This window comes from Cylas formicarius, unplaced genomic scaffold (genome assembly GCF_029955315.1).
Source record: "Cylas formicarius isolate icCylForm1 unplaced genomic scaffold, icCylForm1.1 PGA_scaffold_25__1_contigs__length_1324815, whole genome shotgun sequence".
NCBI lineage: Eukaryota > Metazoa > Arthropoda > Insecta > Coleoptera > Brentidae > Cylas > Cylas formicarius.
Window position 1 is genome coordinate 303306 of NW_026844294.1, and position 20146 is coordinate 323451.

A 20146-nucleotide genomic window follows, 5' to 3' on the forward strand; every position below is an offset into this window, starting at 1 on the left:
GAGTGGCATTTCTCAAATGAACCTTCTGTTTGTCAAATGAATATTGTCAGTGACGTAGTAGATCTGTCTGTAGAACAACGTAATTCTCTTAACATCTTGCTTGACGAGAATTTTTCCAAGATGGGACTTTAGGTCTTACTAATGTGGTTGAGCACGAGATTATTGCTGAAGGTTCGCCTATTAAACAGCGTTAAAAATCCTGTCTCCCCAGTTAAACAAAAGCTAATAATCGAAGAACTGACAAAAATGCTAGAAGCTGATGTTATCGAACCATCGAAAAGCGCTTGGTCTTCCCCGATATTAATGGTTCCGAAAAAAGATGGAACTCACCGGTTTTGTGTTAACTTCAGGCGTTTGAACGCCGTTACAAAAAAGGATGCATATCCTATTCCTTATGTCGCCCTCCATACTTGATAGCCTCCGTGGTGCAAAGTACTAAAGTTCCCTTGATCTTAAATCTGCTTTTTGGCAAGTACCAATTAAGGAAAGCAGTCGAGAATATTTCGCTTTCACGGTCCCCGGTCGTGAACTTTTTTATTTTAAAAGAATACCATTCGGACTAACTATTGCCCCGGCAATCTTCCAAAGGTTGATGGAAAAAGTGTTAGGAGTTGACCTTCAACCCAATGTTTTCGTCTATTTGGATGATATAATTATTATATCTTCAGATTTTGAGTCGCATTTGAGTATTATTGGTAAGGTTTTTGATAGTCTTCTAGAATCTGGTCTTACAGTCTCGCGAGAAATGTCAGTTTTGTAGACCGCATCTTAAATATTTAGCTTATATTGTAGATCGTAATGGACTCCACGTAGATCCCGAAAAAGTAAGTGCAATACTTAATATACCTGCTCCGACTAGTGTTACTCAGATTCGCAGTTTCATAGGAATGTGTAGCTGGTATCCTCGCTTTGTTCCAAATTTCAGTTCGCTCCTTTGTTTAGTCTGACGAGTGCCAAAAATCCTTTGACAGTCTAAAGCAATACTTGGTTTCTAGCCCTATTCTTACTTGCCCGGATTTTCCCTACCGTTTACTTTGCAGTGTGATGCTAGCGCTTTTGATAAAGGTGGTGTATTGACTCAAGATTTCGATGGCACTGAAAGAGTAATATGTTATCTTTCTAAGACGCGGATGACAAACGACATCTTATACCCGGCTCAGAGTACACGCTAGCTTGGGGCCTTCGAAATTTAGTTGGTTCAAAGGACAGCGGGAAAATCACTGACTGATCGACCACATACCAAGCAGATATTTCTTTTGGCAAACTAATATGTTACGATTCCTTTAGATGATTGTAGTTTATATTTGTGTTTAAATTATGTATCTATTTATGTTCATATATGCTATTTATATATGCATATCGTTCGAATATATTTATTAATATGTGTCTATCCTGATGGGGTTTTGTATATGATTAATAAAACAATTTGTTCGATATTAGTGTCATTAAACATCTTTTTCCCTGTTGCATTTTATTTAATCCGCAAAAAAAAATGTTGTCAATAAATTATTATATTTTAAGCGACCTCGATGACCTTTTATTAGTTGAATTCTCTTATCGTCGCCGCCGCCGCGAAATCGTCGTCGGCTAGGCTCGACTAACGTAGCGCGCGAAACGGGTTCGAGGTTCGAATCCCCCGACCGCGCGCGACACACCGGTCGCTTTTTTCACCTCGCGCAAAAATACATCAAAACATAAAGGCACTAACGCAAAAACTACCCCTAGCGGGGCGAAATTGCCAAAAAGGCACTAACGCGAAAACTACCCCCTACCCCCCATTAAGGGTGACATCTGGCGATCGAAACCTGAGCTCTTAATGGGCGGCGACATCTCTCGTAGAATGGTCAAACTATTTTTTTTTTCGGTTGCTTGGGAATCTGTAAATTTGCAATCACAAAATCTCCCCCGGGGGACGGGGGATGGTGAAGTCACGAATAATAACTACTCCTGGTCTGTCGGTTAAGGCGTCTGACTAGAAATCAGATTCTCTATGGCAGCGTAGGTTCGAAACCCACCTACTGCAAACGGCCATTGTTTTTGAAAACGAACCAATCTCCGTTCCTTTCCAGAATGTCGTTCGCAAATCCGTATTCGATGGCCGCGGATACCACGTTATACACTTTTTCCTGGATGTCATCCGCGCTTACAGACCTACTAATCGGAACGTTGGTGACGTAGGACGGTACGTTAACCGAAGGCGAAGGTTGAGCGATTCTGCGCGGATCGTACGAGGCCGCCTCGTTCTTTGCCGGACTTGCAGAAGAGAACAAGTTCTTAAGCTTGTTCAAATAAAAAAAAAAAAAAAAAACAGTAAATTTTCGTAATTCTGTGGCGATTTTACGGAATCGACGGGGTTACTTACCCCGTTCGGGAGGCGGGCTGCCCTAGCGCAGCGGGGGCGGTGAGTAGCACTCTTGAATTGAACCAGAGTAGAGATATGTATAATATAGGCTTCCCCACTCCTCTCCCTTTTGTGGGCGTGTCCTCCTTCCCCACGACTCTCTAGCTCCTCCCCCTTTACCCATAATCCCTTGAAACTGGCTCCCATTGGATAAGCAAGCACCAATGGGGTTTAATCAATCTCCCCACCTCTAGTTTGCGATGGCGGCGAAGCCAATCAGAGCCCAGATATTTTCCCACCCTTAAGAAAAGCAATGCCGTCAATGAGACTTGATCATATTGTTCGCGTGACCATCTGCACCCTCTAGCGGTTCGAATGTAAACTAGTGTCCCCTCTTGGAATAAGATTTTCTTTAATAAGGTAACCCCACCTAGTGAATATTGACCAAAACATTTATTTTAAAAACATATACTTCTGCGAATGTGTACCCTCGCGGGTACAAACTGTACTTTTATTGCGCACAAAGGACAGGGGAAATAAAGACGAAAAGTGTTGGATTTCTTTTCTCGGAACTGGAAGCTGGCAGGCACCACCAATAATATCTGCAAAACAAAAACCTGGTTAAAATTTTCATTAATAAAGTAGGATATTAGAAACCATATACCTTTTTAATTAATAAGCCATCTACCGTGCGTTAACTTCATACATATTTCCGCATGCTTCTGTTTTAAGGTATCGTGAAATATTTGACTATTTATCTGGGAAAAGTTAATATGTCGAAAATATTATGTGTATGTGGCCGTGGTAGGCTTTCTTTGCTATTATAATTTTATTTTTATTATTTAATATTTACAAAATTAATTTATCTATCTTATTGATGATTTTGATTTTCTTTGCTATTTTATTATTTGTTTTTATTATTTAATATTTTCAAAATTAATTTATCTATCTTATTGATGATTTTCAGATATCGCAGTAAACTTTACTATTTCATCAATTTCTTTTATTTATTGCTGATCTTTGAGAATAGTGTACATACTTTTTTTCGTAACTTATCTGTATCTACCCTTTAATTTCCTATCAAGCCATAAAGCAAACTCGAAAGGCATCTTAACTAAAAACTCATATACTTTAAAGCTGCTGCTACTACTACATAAAAGTGTGTTTCTATGCCAATCTCAACAACAATGAAATCTGGACGCTTATACTAATTACTGTAATACTCTTCTCTGCTAACGCTCTAGGAGACGCTATTTGAACCCTGTTCAAAGAAAAACTTCTACAGCCCAAATAACCTCTCTGAACCACACTTAAGCGCATCACTCTTTCACTGTCTTGAAGCCTTCAGATTAATATTCCGTACTAACTACGTATGCCATACACGAAACGTTCTCTTTTCTAATTTTTTTCTATGCGCTACATTAACGAACAGGATCTAAACTTTTCTGTCTGTGTATTTTGTTAGCCACCTTAAAAAAATTAAAAAAAGGTATGCGAACCTAGAGGATATTTTCCATATTTTTCACAAATGGTGACAACAATTAATGCAAGTATTATTTTTAATAATAACCCATCTTTCGCTATGACACGAAAACATCGACTTTTTAATTCTAACTTTTCTCATAGAGCTTCCCTTTAGTCTCTATCTGTTCTCTAACTAAATCCCCACCTTTTTGAAAAACCAACCTCTAAAAATAGTTAATTTTCTCTAATTTAAATTTGTACGTTTTCCGCAATATGTGTGAATATTTTCGCTAGAACATTTAGTTACTTAGTACATGTCCTAATCAATATTTTAAAAATATAATTCTAATGATACGTGTTTACGATTTGAAGATAACGAAACATTCCCCAGTTTCATAAATGAGAGCTCACTGCCAAACTACCAAACATCACAGTACAAACTACCGTACTACGCCCCCCTGGACAAAATCAGGTCAGTTAGCGTCATTAATTCTACCTGCGTTAACGAATAACGTATTGTTAATTAAGGTTTAATACGTAGAAAATTTAAGTAACAAATAATTGCAATGAAACTCACTAACATCATAAATTATTAAAAAAAAATTAGAACAGTTGGAATTTACTGGAGTAACCAATTTGGCACTAAAAATGGAAATTTTCGATACTCTACTAGGTGCCTACAATAAATTTTACTATTATTTTTAATGCAGAGACACAACGATTTTCTAGTTCTGAATTTGATCAGGGGTATATGACCATAGTTTACGCCGACTCTAAAAGGCATGCAGTCTATTGTTTTTGAACGCCCCATTTTGTGTATTATGTTCAAAACAGAGACTCTCTGGGCTTATGACTACAGCTACCAGCTACTACTTTCAATAATATTAACACAAAAAAAGTAGGTGGGATTTCTATAATACGTGCAAAGTTTATGTGAAACTGACTGGAAGACAGAGTAATGCACCAATATGTTACTAAACATATTTCGATAGAATTCCGTAAGAGCTTACCTCCAAGTTTCCTCATTTAGTCAGTCAAAGCATCAAATGGGAAATTCCAATCCAACATATGTAGTGGTGGAAATATATCAATCGCCTACGTTACCGACGGTACCCGAGTGAAGCTTCTGCGTCTTCTTTACCCCACATGCCTACTTAAAAAGATACTGGTCTAAGTCTCAATATTCCTGTTAAAAAAAAGAGAGGTTCTATATTGCCATAAATATGTGTTTTCAAAATTTTACCTGAATGGTTCGTGATTCCTTATATATGCAGTGTTGGCAGCAATGTGGCGACGACTACGCTGAAACTTTGCATATCTCGTGTCCCCATGACTGGTCTGTTTCATATATCAAACCTCACCTCGCACGGGTTTGAACCTCCTTTAAAAAAAAAACAGGCAAGACTTATACTTATCATATCAAAGTAATACGAGGAACTTATGTTTTATGCCAAAACTTATTTCATCACCTCCAAAGGGGAGTAGGGGTTTCTAAAGTATGGTAGGTACATCTCTTTCATTTTTTAATTAAAAAAAGTGACACAATTACGCGACGTAACTCGATCCGGATCGTTAACGCGTCTCAAGATGGGGGTTTAGAGATGCTGAGGTCATTAAATTGATTCACTAATACCTGTACACACTGAAACCCCTTATTTCCAAAATAAAAAATTGTTAACTGTTAACACAACAAAAAAACTATTTTCTCACCAATTATATTTCTGGGTCGTTTTCAGAATTTGTCCAACGTAGAATCCCAAGAGGATAGGGCCGCAATTTCGAAAAATGTTCATGTCTCCCCACTATGCATTTGTACAAGAAGCAGGGCCGGATTAACAGCAATTATATTCTTGTCAGTCAACATACAGCCGCCGATTGAATTCTCGGATTCTGCTTTACTAGTTGCCATGGTCTGTCAAATATGTTACTTAAAAATTGTATATTTTTTTTACAAATAATATACCTTTCCTAAAATAATTCCGCCTTTGTCAAGTCGGACACGGGCACGTCTGTCCGCTTTGAAAAGCGCAGGCGTATGTATCTTCCAAAATGATCCAAGCAGGCTCGGATTGCCAGCAAATACACAACTCGCCGATTCAATTCTGAGATGTTGCTTCACGAGTTACCATGATCTGTCAAATATTTCAATTAAAAAAAATCTATTATTTAGCAACAATATACCTTTTTAAAAATAATTTCGTCTTTTTTCAAGTTCAACAGGACACGTGTGTTCGTTTCAGTTGGACAAGGGCACGTCTGTCCGCTTTGAAAAGCGCGGCGTATGTATCTTCCAAAATGATCCAAATTGTTAACCTTTTTTTGATTCCTCGTTCCCCGATTCAATTCTGAGATGTTGCTTCACGAGTTACCATGATCTGTCAAATATTTTAATTAAAAAAAATCTATTATTTAGCAACAATATACCTTTTTAAAAATAATTTCGTTTTTTTCAAGTTCAACAGGACACGTGTGTTCGTTTCGAAAGGTTTCGTAGTCTGTAGCTCTGTCGAATTCTCCAAAATTCGTTAAACCTTCAGATATTTTCAAAATTTGTCCAACGCAGACTTCCACTCACGCAGTTTCGAAAACTTTCTGGTCTCCCCGCCATGCATTTGTACACGAAGCCGTTCTGGACTATCAGCAAACAGCACATCCGTCATTTTTCTTCTCGGATTCCGCTTGACGAGTTACATCGATCTGTCAAATATTTAATGTAAAACAATCTTATCTATTACTTTTACCCAATATTAAGTACCTATTCAAAATTAGTAGCGCCTTTTCGAGTTCGAAAGGTTTCGTAGCCTATAGCCCTGCCGAAATGGCATTGCATTTGTACACGAAGCAGGGTCGGATTGTAAGCAAACAGCACCCCCGGTCACTTTTCTTCTCGGATTCTGCTTGACGAGTTACATCGATCTGTGGAATATTTAGCGAAAAAAAAATTATCTATTACTTTTACCAAAAAATGAAGTACCTTTTTTCTTTAAAACAGTTCGTCCTTTTCGAGTTTGAAAGGTTTCGTAGCCTATAGCCCTGCCGAAATGTCATTGCATTTGTACACGAAGCAGGGTCGGATTGTCAGCAAACACCACAAGCGTCACTTTTCTTCTCGGTTTCTGCTGGAACTTAAAAGTTCTAACCCCTAAAACCATATTTTTAATACGCTGGCGGACGTATAACAATCCCCAAAAATTACCATATTTAAATTGTTACTATTGACATATTTCTATTCCGAACTTAACTCAATACATGCAAAAAAAAACTAGCGAATGTTATTTATTATCTCCGATGGGTGGATGATTGAGAAACGTTTAAATAAATCTACCTTTCTGTCTCTCTTTTTCTATATAGGTCACTCATTCTCTCTATCTGTTACTTTCCACAATCCGAATTTACACTTGGCCCCCCAAAAATCTTGTAAAATTTTATCTGCTTAACTTCTTCGCGTTGTTCATATGGCTGAATTTTTTGGGAGATATATCGTGCGTTATTTCTATTAAAATTCTGTTTCCTTTTTACCTACTTCAAAAACGTAAGCGAGCATTTTTGGTTGTTTTATTAAACAAAAATTGATACTAAACAAGATCCGTATCTCCGACCTCAGCCTCCTTTGATCACTCCCCAATTTTTTTTTAATTAAGTATAGAAACCTCGTCGAACATATACATAATACTAGGTCAAAATGTTACGCGGTTACTCATTAAAGTCGCAATTCCGAAAGCTTCTTACCTATCTTTTTCCAGTCTTTTTTGTTTTATTTATCCGTATATGAAACACACATTGAACACAAAACTTAAACTCGTTGGCGATATTGCATTAAGCAACAAACGCGTATAACAGAAACGAACCCTTAACACAAACGCTTCTTTAAACTTCGACTGACACGTGAAACAACCCGCATTCCTACGAAAGGCAGGTAAACCAAGCAGGTCAAATTTTAAGCTACCCTCCAGTGTCGTCGTAGGTTGGGGCATAGTAAATAGCGAATACAAGAAAGCGGTAATTTATAATAATTTAATTTGCATTTTATTTAACTTAAGTTGTTTTGTAGAAAATGAGACATTTCTACAATTAATCAATATACTACGAGTACTTTTCCGCTTAATTACTATTTTTGAGAAACAAAAGGAAACGTTAGATTCCATTCAAACTTTTTCGGTTTTCATGATATCTCGCGTTTATTTAGAAGCTAATGGCCTGTGGCCTTAACCAGACGTTTCCAAAGCCTGGTTTGATATTATGTATATAAATCTTAACAAACACGAAAAATAGAGTTATATTGCCACCGAAAATCTGAATTTATGTTTAAAAATGTAACTTCCCGTATTTAAACTATTGCCTGCATTGGCGCCTATATTTTATAGTTTTTTTTTTGTATCCTATTTTTTTTGTTTTGCTTGCAAATGTGTGTCCATTTTTCGGGTACTGAATTTTTTTTTCTCAAATTATTACAAATTACTCAAAACGGAGTTAAAAAGAGACGAGGAGAAAAGGGAAGAACCCTTATTTCTCCGACACTGACCTCCGATGTTTATAAAAATTGACGCCTTGACACCCTCCCCGTGAATATTTTACAAAGGATTTTTAAAATTTAACTTCCAAATAACGCATACTCTCGCCTAGTGTCACAGTTTTGAGCCCCATTTTGCTATGGTTAGACAGGTTTATTCTTGTACATTGTCGGGACAAAAGAAGCATCTCCTTCATCCAAATTGACTTTTTCATACCTAATATAACAGCTGCCGGCCATCATCTCGCCTTAATTGTTTCTATTGAATTAATTTTAGTTACAAAAAATTAGATGATCGTCAAAATTGGCATAAAAAGTTAATCAAGATTTAATTAACACAAGAATATGCACAAAAGAAAAGAGATAAACTCCGACACGGGAAACAAGGAAATATCGCTGAAACGGCAACTGATCTAGCGCGCGCCTTTTTTAAAAATAATAATTTTTCAAAAGAATTCTAGGCTAAGCTAAATACCTGGTGCAACAAAATATTGAAGGATCTTCATGATCCTACCTGTGAGCGAGTAGAAAATTATTTGCAAAGAGGATAAAGGTATATCTTAATATAAATAGTTTCACTATTGATAATATGTCCCCTTTTAAAATGGCGCATTATTTGATACGTACTTTTTTCTTGTCAGAGCTTGTCTAAAAAAAAATCGGGATGGATGGAGGTTCTCCGTCAGGTTTTTTTCCTGTCGAAACAAGTATGTGCGGCGTTCGCTTTGGATCTGGGGAATGGGTGGGGTTATACATATATAAGCTATAAGAAATTTTAATTTTTTATTCAGTTTCCACTCATACAATTTCGTGATAAGTGCAGAGTGAGAAAAATGTCCGAAGTCGAAAATTATCCAACGCAAGCATTGGATTCGTGGGGAAGATTTGTGGTCAATGCGGAAATAATCCGCGAACAAAAATACATTTACGAGGCAGCAATTACGCTGCCGGAATTCGGACTAGAAATTACCTCAGGTCTTAGCCCAGCAAGAATCTTCGCTCCGGCAGTGAAAGTGAGCTTTATCCCCTACGTTTTGGCGGAGAAAAGAAGCATTTCGTTCGACGAGATAGACTTCACAGAATTAATACAACAGCTTCCATTGTTATTGTTAGCAGGCCCGACTGGTAAAGTTATGTATTTAACCTGCTTCAAACTCAGCTGTCTACAATGTGATGGTGAAGTCTTGGTCAAGATTGAAAATAGCGAGGGTATACTCTATATTTCGAAAGACTGGGTACAGGAATTAATTACCATAAGCAAATTGGTATTTAAAAGAATACGAGTACTGTCTCGTTTGAACTTTTACGAGTACTACGATAGAATATTGTATTTGACTATACATGAAAATTTACTGGAAGACGCCAAAATCTTTCCGCATATAGAATATTTATGTTCTACAGAAGAGAGTGAGCAGAGCTACTGCATGGAGGACTACATGCGTTTTGGAAAAATGCAGATAAAACAAGATATCAACAAAAGGATAGCATGGGACATACCTGTGTTTTAATAGAAATTTACCTGTAAACTAATAATAATAAATGTATTTTTAAAATTCAGTGTGTGTGTATGTTTTATCCTTACCCCCATAAAAAAAAGTAAAAAAAAACAAGTAATTGCGTAAAATAACTTTATTAAAGAAAAAAAAAAATAACAACAAAATATAACCAAACAAAACATAGTACCACCGGAATGAAACCATCAGAAATTACCCCAACAACGGAGATTCTCGCATATAATTTACCAAAAAAAATTTGCAGTGCAAAAGTCAAAGTTCAAAGCTGGCGATGCAGTGAGCATAAGTCGCACAAAATCGGTTTTTGACAAAAGCTATGAAATTAATTGGACACCCCGAAAATTTCAAGATTGTTAAAGTAAGTGGTTCCTTCCCTCTTACGTATCTTTTGGAAGATATCTTCTTCTTCTTCACGTGCCATCTCCGCTGCGAAGGTTGGCAATCATCAATGCAATTCGTATCCTTGAGACTGCAGCACGAAACAATTGGTTGGAGTTACATCCAAACCATTCTCTCAGATTACGCAACCATGACATCCTTCTCCTTCCGATACTCCGTTTACCTTGGATTTTACCTTGTCGATCGACTATTTGGTAGTACGGTTTTTGTAATTCGACTTCATAAAACGAACCTTTGATTTAACGTCCCTCCATATCTTCCAAAAGATACGTAAGAGGGAAGGAACCACTTACTTTAACAATCTTGAAATTTTCGGGGTGTCCAATTAATTTCATAGCTTTTGTCAAAAACCGATTTTGTGCGACTTATGCTCACTGCATCGCCAGCTTTGAACTTTGACTTTTGCACTGCAAATTTTTTTTGGTAAATTATATGCGAGAATCTCCGTTGTTGGGGTAATTTCTGATGGTTTCATTCCGGTGGTACTATGTTTTGTTTGGTTATATTTTGTTGTTTTTTTTTTTTCTTTAATAAAGTTATTTTACGCAATTACTTGTTTTTTTTTACTTTTTTTTATGGGGGTAAGGATAAAACATACACACACACTGAATTTTAAAAATACATTTATTATTATTAGTTTACAGGTAAATTTCTATTAAAACACAGGTATGTCCCATGCTATCCTTTTGTTGATATCTTGTTTTATCTGCATTTTTCCAAAACGCATGTAGTCCTCCATGCAGTAGCTCTGCTCACTCTCTTCTGTAGAACATAAATATTCTATATGCGGAAAGATTTTGGCGTCTTCCAGTAAATTTTCATGTATAGTCAAATACAATATTCTATCGTAGTACTCGTAAAAGTTCAAACGAGACAGTACTCGTATTCTTTTAAATACCAATTTGCTTATGGTAATTAATTCCTGTACCCAGTCTTTCGAAATATAGAGTATACCCTCGCTATTTTCAATCTTGACCAAGACTTCACCATCACATTGTAGACAGCTGAGTTTGAAGCAGGTTAAATACATAACTTTACCAGTCGGGCCTGCTAACAATAACAATGGAAGCTGTTGTATTAATTCTGTGAAGTCTATCTCGTCGAACGAAATGCTTCTTTTCTCCGCCAAAACGTAGGGGATAAAGCTCACTTTCACTGCCGGAGCGAAGATTCTTGCTGGGCTAAGACCTGAGGTAATTTCTAGTCCGAATTCCGGCAGCGTAATTGCTGCCTCGTAAATGTATTTTTGTTCGCGGATTATTTCCGCATTGACCACAAATCTTCCCCACGAATCCAATGCTTGCGTTGGATAATTTTCGACTTCGGACATTTTTCTCACTCTGCACTTATCACGAAATTGTATGAGTGGAAACTGAATAAAAAATTAAAATTTCTTATAGCTTATATATGTATAACCCCACCCATTCCCCAGATCCAAAGCGAACGCCGCACATACTTGTTTCGACAGGAAAAAAACCTGACGGAGAACCTCCATCCATCCCGATTTTTTTTTAGACAAGCTCTGACAAGAAAAAAGTACGTATCAAATAATGCGCCATTTTAAAAGGGGACATATTATCAATAGTGAAACTATTTATATTAAGATATACCTTTATCCTCTTTGCAAATAATTTTCTACTCGCTCACAGGTAGGATCATGAAGATCCTTCAATATTTTGTTGCACCAGGTATTTAGCTTAGCCTAGAATTCTTTTGAAAAATTATTATTTTTAAAAAAGGCGCGCGCTAGATCAGTTGCCGTTTCAGCGATATTTCCTTGTTTCCCGTGTCGGAGTTTATCTCTTTTCTTTTGTGCATATTCTTGTGTTAATTAAATCTTGATTAACTTTTTATGCCAATTTTGACGATCATCTAATTTTTTGTAACTAAAATTAATTCAATAGAAACAATTAAGGCGAGATGATGGCCGGCAGCTGTTATATTAGGTATGAAAAAGTCAATTTGGATGAAGGAGATGCTTCTTTTGTCCCGACAATGTACAAGAATAAACCTGTCTAACCATAGCAAAATGGGGCTCAAAACTGTGACACTAGGCGAGAGTATGCGTTATTTGGAAGTTAAATTTTAAAAATCCTTTGTAAAATATTCACGGGGAGGGTGTCAAGGCGTCAATTTTTATAAACATCGGAGGTCAGTGTCGGAGAAATAAGGGTTCTTCCCTTTTCTCCTCGTCTCTTTTTAACTCCGTTTTGAGTAATTTGTAATAATTTGAGAAAAAAAAATTCAGTACCCGAAAAATGGACACACATTTGCAAGCAAAACAAAAAAAATAGGATACAAAAAAAAAACTATAAAATATAGGCGCCAATGCAGGCAATAGTTTAAATACGGGAAGTTACATTTTTAAACATAAATTCAGATTTTCGGTGGCAATATAACTCTATTTTTCGTGTTTGTTAAGATTTATATACATAATATCAAACCAGGCTTTGGAAACGTCTGGTTAAGGCCACAGGCCATTAGCTTCTAAATAAACGCGAGATATCATGAAAACCGAAAAAGTTTGAATGGAATCTAACGTTTCCTTTTGTTTCTCAAAAATAGTAATTAAGCGGAAAAGTACTCGTAGTATATTGATTAATTGTAGAAATGTCTCATTTTCTACAAAACAACTTAAGTTAAATAAAATGCAAATTAAATTATTATAAATTACCGCTTTCTTGTATTCGCTATTTACTATGCCCCAACCTACGACGACACTGGAGGGTAGCTTAAAATTTGACCTGCTTGGTTTACCTGCCTTTCGTAGGAATGCGGGTTGTTTCACGTGTCAGTCGAAGTTTAAAGAAGCGTTTGTGTTAAGGGTTCGTTTCTGTTATACGCGTTTGTTGCTTAATGCAATATCGCCAACGAGTTTAAGTTTTGTGTTCAATGTGTGTTTCATATACGGATAAATAAAACAAAAAAGACTGGAAAAAGATAGGTAAGAAGCTTTCGGAATTGCGACTTTAATGAGTAACCGCGTAACATTTTGACCTAGTATTATGTATATGTTCGACGAGGTTTCTATACTTAATTAAAAAAAAATTGGGGAGTGATCAAAGGAGGCTGAGGTCGGAGATACGGATCTTGTTTAGTATCAATTTTTGTTTAATAAAACAACCAAAAATGCTCGCTTACGTTTTTGAAGTAGGTAAAAAGGAAACAGAATTTTAATAGAAATAACGCACGATATATCTCCCAAAAAATTCAGCCATATGAACAACGCGAAGAAGTTAAGCAGATAAAATTTTACAAGATTTTTGGGGGGCCAAGTGTAAATTCGGATTGTGGAAAGTAACAGATAGAGAGAATGAGTGACCTATATAGAAAAAGAGAGACAGAAAGGTAGATTTATTTAAACGTTTCTCAATCATCCACCCATCGGAGATAATAAATAACATTCGCTAGTTTTTTTTTGCATGTATTGAGTTAAGTTCGGAATAGAAATATGTCAATAGTAACAATTTAAATATGGTAATTTTTGGGGATTGTTATACGTCCGCCAGCGTATTAAAAATATGGTTTTAGGGGTTAGAACTTTTAAGTTCCAGCAGAAACCGAGAAGAAAAGTGACGCTTGTGGTGTTTGCTGACAATCCGACCCTGCTTCGTGTACAAATGCAATGACATTTCGGCAGGGCTATAGGCTACGAAACCTTTCAAACTCGAAAAGGACGAACTGTTTTAAAGAAAAAAGGTACTTCATTTTTTGGTAAAAGTAATAGATAATTTTTTTTTCGCTAAATATTCCACAGATCGATGTAACTCGTCAAGCAGAATCCGAGAAGAAAAGTGACCGGGGGTGCTGTTTGCTTACAATCCGACCCTGCTTCGTGTACAAATGCAATGCCATTTCGGCAGGGCTATAGGCTACGAAACCTTTCGAACTCGAAAAGGCGCTACTAATTTTGAATAGGTACTTAATATTGGGTAAAAGTAATAGATAAGATTGTTTTACATTAAATATTTGACAGATCGATGTAACTCGTCAAGCGGAATCCGAGAAGAAAAATGACGGATGTGCTGTTTGCTGATAGTCCAGAACGGCTTCGTGTACAAATGCATGGCGGGGAGACCAGAAAGTTTTCGAAACTGCGTGAGTGGAAGTCTGCGTTGGACAAATTTTGAAAATATCTGAAGGTTTAACGAATTTTGGAGAATTCGACAGAGCTACAGACTACGAAACCTTTCGAAACGAACACACGTGTCCTGTTGAACTTGAAAAAAACGAAATTATTTTTAAAAAGGTATATTGTTGCTAAATAATAGATTTTTTTTAATTAAAATATTTGACAGATCATGGTAACTCGTGAAGCAACATCTCAGAATTGAATCGGGGAACGAGGAATCAAAAAAAGGTTAACAATTTGGATCATTTTGGAAGATACATACGCCGCGCTTTTCAAAGCGGACAGACGTGCCCTTGTCCAACTGAAACGAACACACGTGTCCTGTTGAACTTGAAAAAAGACGAAATTATTTTTAAAAAGGTATATTGTTGCTAAATAATAGATTTTTTTTAATTGAAATATTTGACAGATCATGGTAACTCGTGAAGCAACATCTCAGAATTGAATCGGCGAGTTGTGTATTTGCTGGCAATCCGAGCCTGCTTGGATCATTTTGGAAGATACATACGCCTGCGCTTTTCAAAGCGGACAGACGTGCCCGTGTCCGACTTGACAAAGGCGGAATTATTTTAGGAAAGGTATATTATTTGTAAAAAAAATATACAATTTTTAAGTAACATATTTGACAGACCATGGCAACTAGTAAAGCAGAATCCGAGAATTCAATCGGCGGCTGTATGTTGACTGACAAGAATATAATTGCTGTTAATCCGGCCCTGCTTCTTGTACAAATGCATAGTGGGGAGACATGAACATTTTTCGAAATTGCGGCCCTATCCTCTTGGGATTCTACGTTGGACAAATTCTGAAAACGACCCAGAAATATAATTGGTGAGAAAATAGTTTTTTTGTTGTGTTAACAGTTAACAATTTTTTATTTTGGAAATAAGGGGTTTCAGTGTGTACAGGTATTAGTGAATCAATTTAATGACCTCAGCATCTCTAAACCCCCATCTTGAGACGCGTTAACGATCCGGATCGAGTTACGTCGCGTAATTGTGTCACTTTTTTTAATTAAAAAATGAAAGAGATGTACCTACCATACTTTAGAAACCCCTACTCCCCTTTGGAGGTGATGAAATAAGTTTTGGCATAAAACATAAGTTCCTCGTATTACTTTGATATGATAAGTATAAGTCTTGCCTGTTTTTTTTTTAAAGGAGGTTCAAACCCGTGCGAGGTGAGGTTTGATATATGAAACAGACCAGTCATGGGGACACGAGATATGCAAAGTTTCAGCGTAGTCGTCGCCACATTGCTGCCAACACTGCATATATAAGGAATCACGAACCATTCAGGTAAAATTTTGAAAACACATATTTATGGCAATATAGAACCTCTCTTTTTTTTAACAGGAATATTGAGACTTAGACCAGTATCTTTTTAAGTAGGCATGTGGGGTAAAGAAGACGCAGAAGCTTCACTCGGGTACCGTCGGTAACGTAGGCGATTGATATATTTCCACCACTACATATGTTGGATTGGAATTTCCCATTTGATGCTTTGACTGACTAAATGAGGAAACTTGGAGGTAAGCTCTTACGGAATTCTATCGAAATATGTTTAGTAACATATTGGTGCATTACTCTGTCTTCCAGTCAGTTTCACATAAACTTTGCACGTATTATAGAAATCCCACCTACTTTTTTTGTGTTAATATTATTGAAAGTAGTAGCTGGTAGCTGTAGTCATAAGCCCAGAGAGTCTCTGTTTTGAACATAATACACAAAATGGGGCGTTCAAAAACAATAGACTGCATGCCTTTTAGAGTCGGCGTAAACTATGGTCATATACCCCTGATCAAATTCAGAACTAGAAAATCGTTGTGTCTCTGCATTAAAAATAATAGTAAAATTTATTGTAGGCACCTAGTAGAGTATCGAAAATTTCCATTTTTAGTGCCAAATTGGTTACTCCAGTAAATTCCAACTGTTCTAATTTTTTTTTAATAATTTATGATGTTAGTGAGTTTCATTGCAATTATTTGTTACTTAAATTTTCTACGTATTAAACCTTAATTAACAATACGTTATTCGTTAACGCAGGTAGAATTAATGACGCTAACTGACCTGATTTTGTCCAGGGGGGCGTAGTACGGTAGTTTGTACTGTGATGTTTGGTAGTTTGGCAGTGAGCTCTCATTTATGAAACTGGGGAATGTTTCGTTATCTTCAAATCGTAAACACGTATCATTAGAATTATATTTTTAAAATATTGATTAGGACATGTACTAAGTAACTAAATGTTCTAGCGAAAATATTCACACATATTGCGGAAAACGTACAAATTTAAATTAGAGAAAATTAACTATTTTTAGAGGTTGGTTTTTCAAAAAGGTGGGGATTTAGTTAGAGAACAGATAGAGACTAAAGGGAAGCTCTATGAGAAAAGTTAGAATTAAAAAGTCGATGTTTTCGTGTCATAGCGAAAGATGGGTTATTATTAAAAATAATACTTGCATTAATTGTTGTCACCATTTGTGAAAAATATGGAAAATATCCTCTAGGTTCGCATACCTTTTTTTAATTTTTTTAAGGTGGCTAACAAAATACACAGACAGAAAAGTTTAGATCCTGTTCGTTAATGTAGCGCATAGAAAAAAATTAGAAAAGAGAACGTTTCGTGTATGGCATACGTAGTTAGTACGGAATATTAATCTGAAGGCTTCAAGACAGTGAAAGAGTGATGCGCTTAAGTGTGGTTCAGAGAGGTTATTTGGGCTGTAGAAGTTTTTCTTTGAACAGGGTTCAAATAGCGTCTCCTAGAGCGTTAGCAGAGAAGAGTATTACAGTAATTAGTATAAGCGTCCAGATTTCATTGTTGTTGAGATTGGCATAGAAACACACTTTTATGTAGTAGTAGCAGCAGCTTTAAAGTATATAAGTTTTTAGTTAAGATGCCTTTCGAGTTTGCTTTATGGCTTGATAGGAAATTAAAGGGTAGATACAGATAAGTTACGAAAAAAAGTATGTACACTATTCTCAAAGATCAGCAATAAATAAAAGAAATTGATGAAATAGTAAAGTTTACTGCGATATCTGAAAATCATCAATAAGATAGATAAATTAATTTTGAAAATATTAAATAATAAAAACAAATAATAAAATAGCAAAGAAAATCAAAATCATCAATAAGATAGATAAATTAATTTTGTAAATATTAAATAATAAAAATAAAATTATAATAGCAAAGAAAGCCTACCACGGCCACATACACATAATATTTTCGACATATTAACTTTTCCCAGATAAATAGTCAAATATTTCACGATACCTTAAAACAGAAGCATGCGGAAATATGTATGAAGTTAACGCACGGTAGATGGCTTATTAATTAAAAAGGTATATGGTTTCTAATATCCTACTTTATTAATGAAAATTTTAACCAGGTTTTTGTTTTGCAGATATTATTGGTGGTGCCTGCCAGCTTCCAGTTCCGAGAAAAGAAATCCAACACTTTTCGTCTTTATTTCCCCTGTCCTTTGTGCGCAATAAAAGTACAGTTTGTACCCGCGAGGGTACACATTCGCAGAAGTATATGTTTTTAAAATAAATGTTTTGGTCAATATTCACTAGGTGGGGTTACCTTATTAAAGAAAATCTTATTCCAAGAGGGGACACTAGTTTACATTCGAACCGCTAGAGGGTGCAGATGGTCACGCGAACAATATGATCAAGTCTCATTGACGGCATTGCTTTTCTTAAGGGTGGGAAAATATCTGGGCTCTGATTGGCTTCGCCGCCATCGCAAACTAGAGGTGGGGAGATTGATTAAACCCCATTGGTGCTTGCTTATCCAATGGGAGCCAGTTTCAAGGGATTATGGGTAAAGGGGGAGGAGCTAGAGAGTCGTGGGGAAGGAGGACACGCCCACAAAAGGGAGAGGAGTGGGGAAGCCTATATTATACATATCTCTACTCTGGTTCAATTCAAGAGTGCTACTCACCGCCCCCGCTGCGCTAGGGCAGCCCGCCTCCCGAACGGGGTAAGTAACCCCGTCGATTCCGTAAAATCGCCACAGAATTACGAAAATTTACTGTTTTTTTTTTTTTTTTTATTTGAACAAGCTTAAGAACTTGTTCTCTTCTGCAAGTCCGGCAAAGAACGAGGCGGCCTCGTACGATCCGCGCAGAATCGCTCAACCTTCGCCTTCGGTTAACGTACCGTCCTACGTCACCAACGTTCCGATTAGTAGGTCTGTAAGCGCGGATGACATCCAGGAAAAAGTGTATAACGTGGTATCCGCGGCCATCGAATACGGATTTGCGAACGACATTCTGGAAAGGAACGGAGATTGGTTCGTTTTCAAAAACAATGGCCGTTTGCAGTAGGTGGGTTTCGAACCTACGCTGCCATAGAGAATCTGATTTCTAGTCAGACGCCTTAACCGACAGACCAGGAGTAGTTATTATTCGTGACTTCACCATCCCCCGTCCCCCGGGGGAGATTTTGTGATTGCAAATTTACAGATTCCCAAGCAACCGAAAAAAAAAAATAGTTTGACCATTCTACGAGAGATGTCGCCGCCCATTAAGAGCTCAGGTTTCGATCGCCAGATGTCACCCTTAATGGGGGGTAGGGGGTAGTTTTCGCGTTAGTGCCTTTTTGGCAATTTCGCCCCGCTAGGGGTAGTTTTTGCGTTAGTGCCTTTATGTTTTGATGTATTTTTGCGCGAGGTGAAAAAAGCGACCGGTGTGTCGCGCGCGGTCGGGGGATTCGAACCTCGAACCCGTTTCGCGCGCTACGTTAGTCGAGCCTAGCCGACGACGATTTCGCGGCGGCGGCGACGATAAGAGAATTCAACTAATAAAAGGTCATCGAGGTCGCTTAAAATATAATAATTTATTGACAACATTTTTTTTTGCGGATTAAATAAAATGCAACAGGGAAAAAGATGTTTAATGACACTAATATCGAACAAATTGTTTTATTAATCATATACAAAACCCCATCAGGATAGACACATATTAATAAATATATTCGAACGATATGCATATATAAATAGCATATATGAACATAAATAGATACATAATTTAAACACAAATATAAACTACAATCATCTAAAGGAATCGTAACATATTAGTTTGCCAAAAGAAATATCTGCTTGGTATGTGGTCGATCAGTCAGTGATTTTCCCGCTGTCCTTTGAACCAACTAAATTTCGAAGGCCCCAAGCTAGCGTGTACTCTGAGCCGGGTATAAGATGTCGTTTGTCATCCGCGTCTTAGAAAGATAACATATTACTCTTTCAGTGCCATCGAAATCTTGAGTCAATACACCACCTTTATCAAAAGCGCTAGCATCACACTGCAAAGTAAACGGTAGGGAAAATCCGGGCAAGTAAGAATAGGGCTAGAAACCAAGTATTGCTTTAGACTGTCAAAGGATTTTTGGCACTCGTCAGACTAAACAAAGGAGCGAACTGAAATTTGGAACAAAGCGAGGATACCAGCTACACATTCCTATGAAACTGCGAATCTGAGTAACACTAGTCGGAGCAGGTATATTAAGTATTGCACTTACTTTTTCGGGATCTACGTGGAGTCCATTACGATCTACAATATAAGCTAAATATTTAAGATGCGGTCTACAAAACTGACATTTCTCGCGAGACTGTAAGACCAGATTCTAGAAGACTATCAAAAACCTTACCAATAATACTCAAATGCGACTCAAAATCTGAAGATATAATAATTATATCATCCAAATAGACGAAAACATTGGGTTGAAGGTCAACTCCTAACACTTTTTCCATCAACCTTTGGAAGATTGCCGGGGCAATAGTTA

The 20146-nt window shown here is 36.9% G+C and overlaps 2 long non-coding RNA genes across 2 annotated transcripts; one reads left to right on the forward strand and one right to left on the reverse strand.

The window, feature by feature from the left end:
- Positions 1-2536: 2536 nt before the first annotated feature.
- Positions 2537-5591, reverse strand: LOC132697592 (uncharacterized). The gene is made up of 4 exons (XR_009618217.1): positions 5516-5591; positions 5049-5186; positions 4816-4991; positions 2537-2943 (listed from the first exon to the last, which is right to left on the reverse strand). It is a non-coding gene; the product is annotated as an uncharacterized LOC132697592 (long non-coding RNA).
- A 9524-nt stretch (positions 5592-15115) lies between these two features.
- LOC132697591 (uncharacterized) lies at positions 15116-18149 on the forward strand. The gene is made up of 4 exons (XR_009618216.1): positions 15116-15191; positions 15521-15658; positions 15716-15891; positions 17764-18149. It is a non-coding gene; the product is annotated as an uncharacterized LOC132697591 (long non-coding RNA).
- Positions 18150-20146: the final 1997 nt, after the last annotated feature.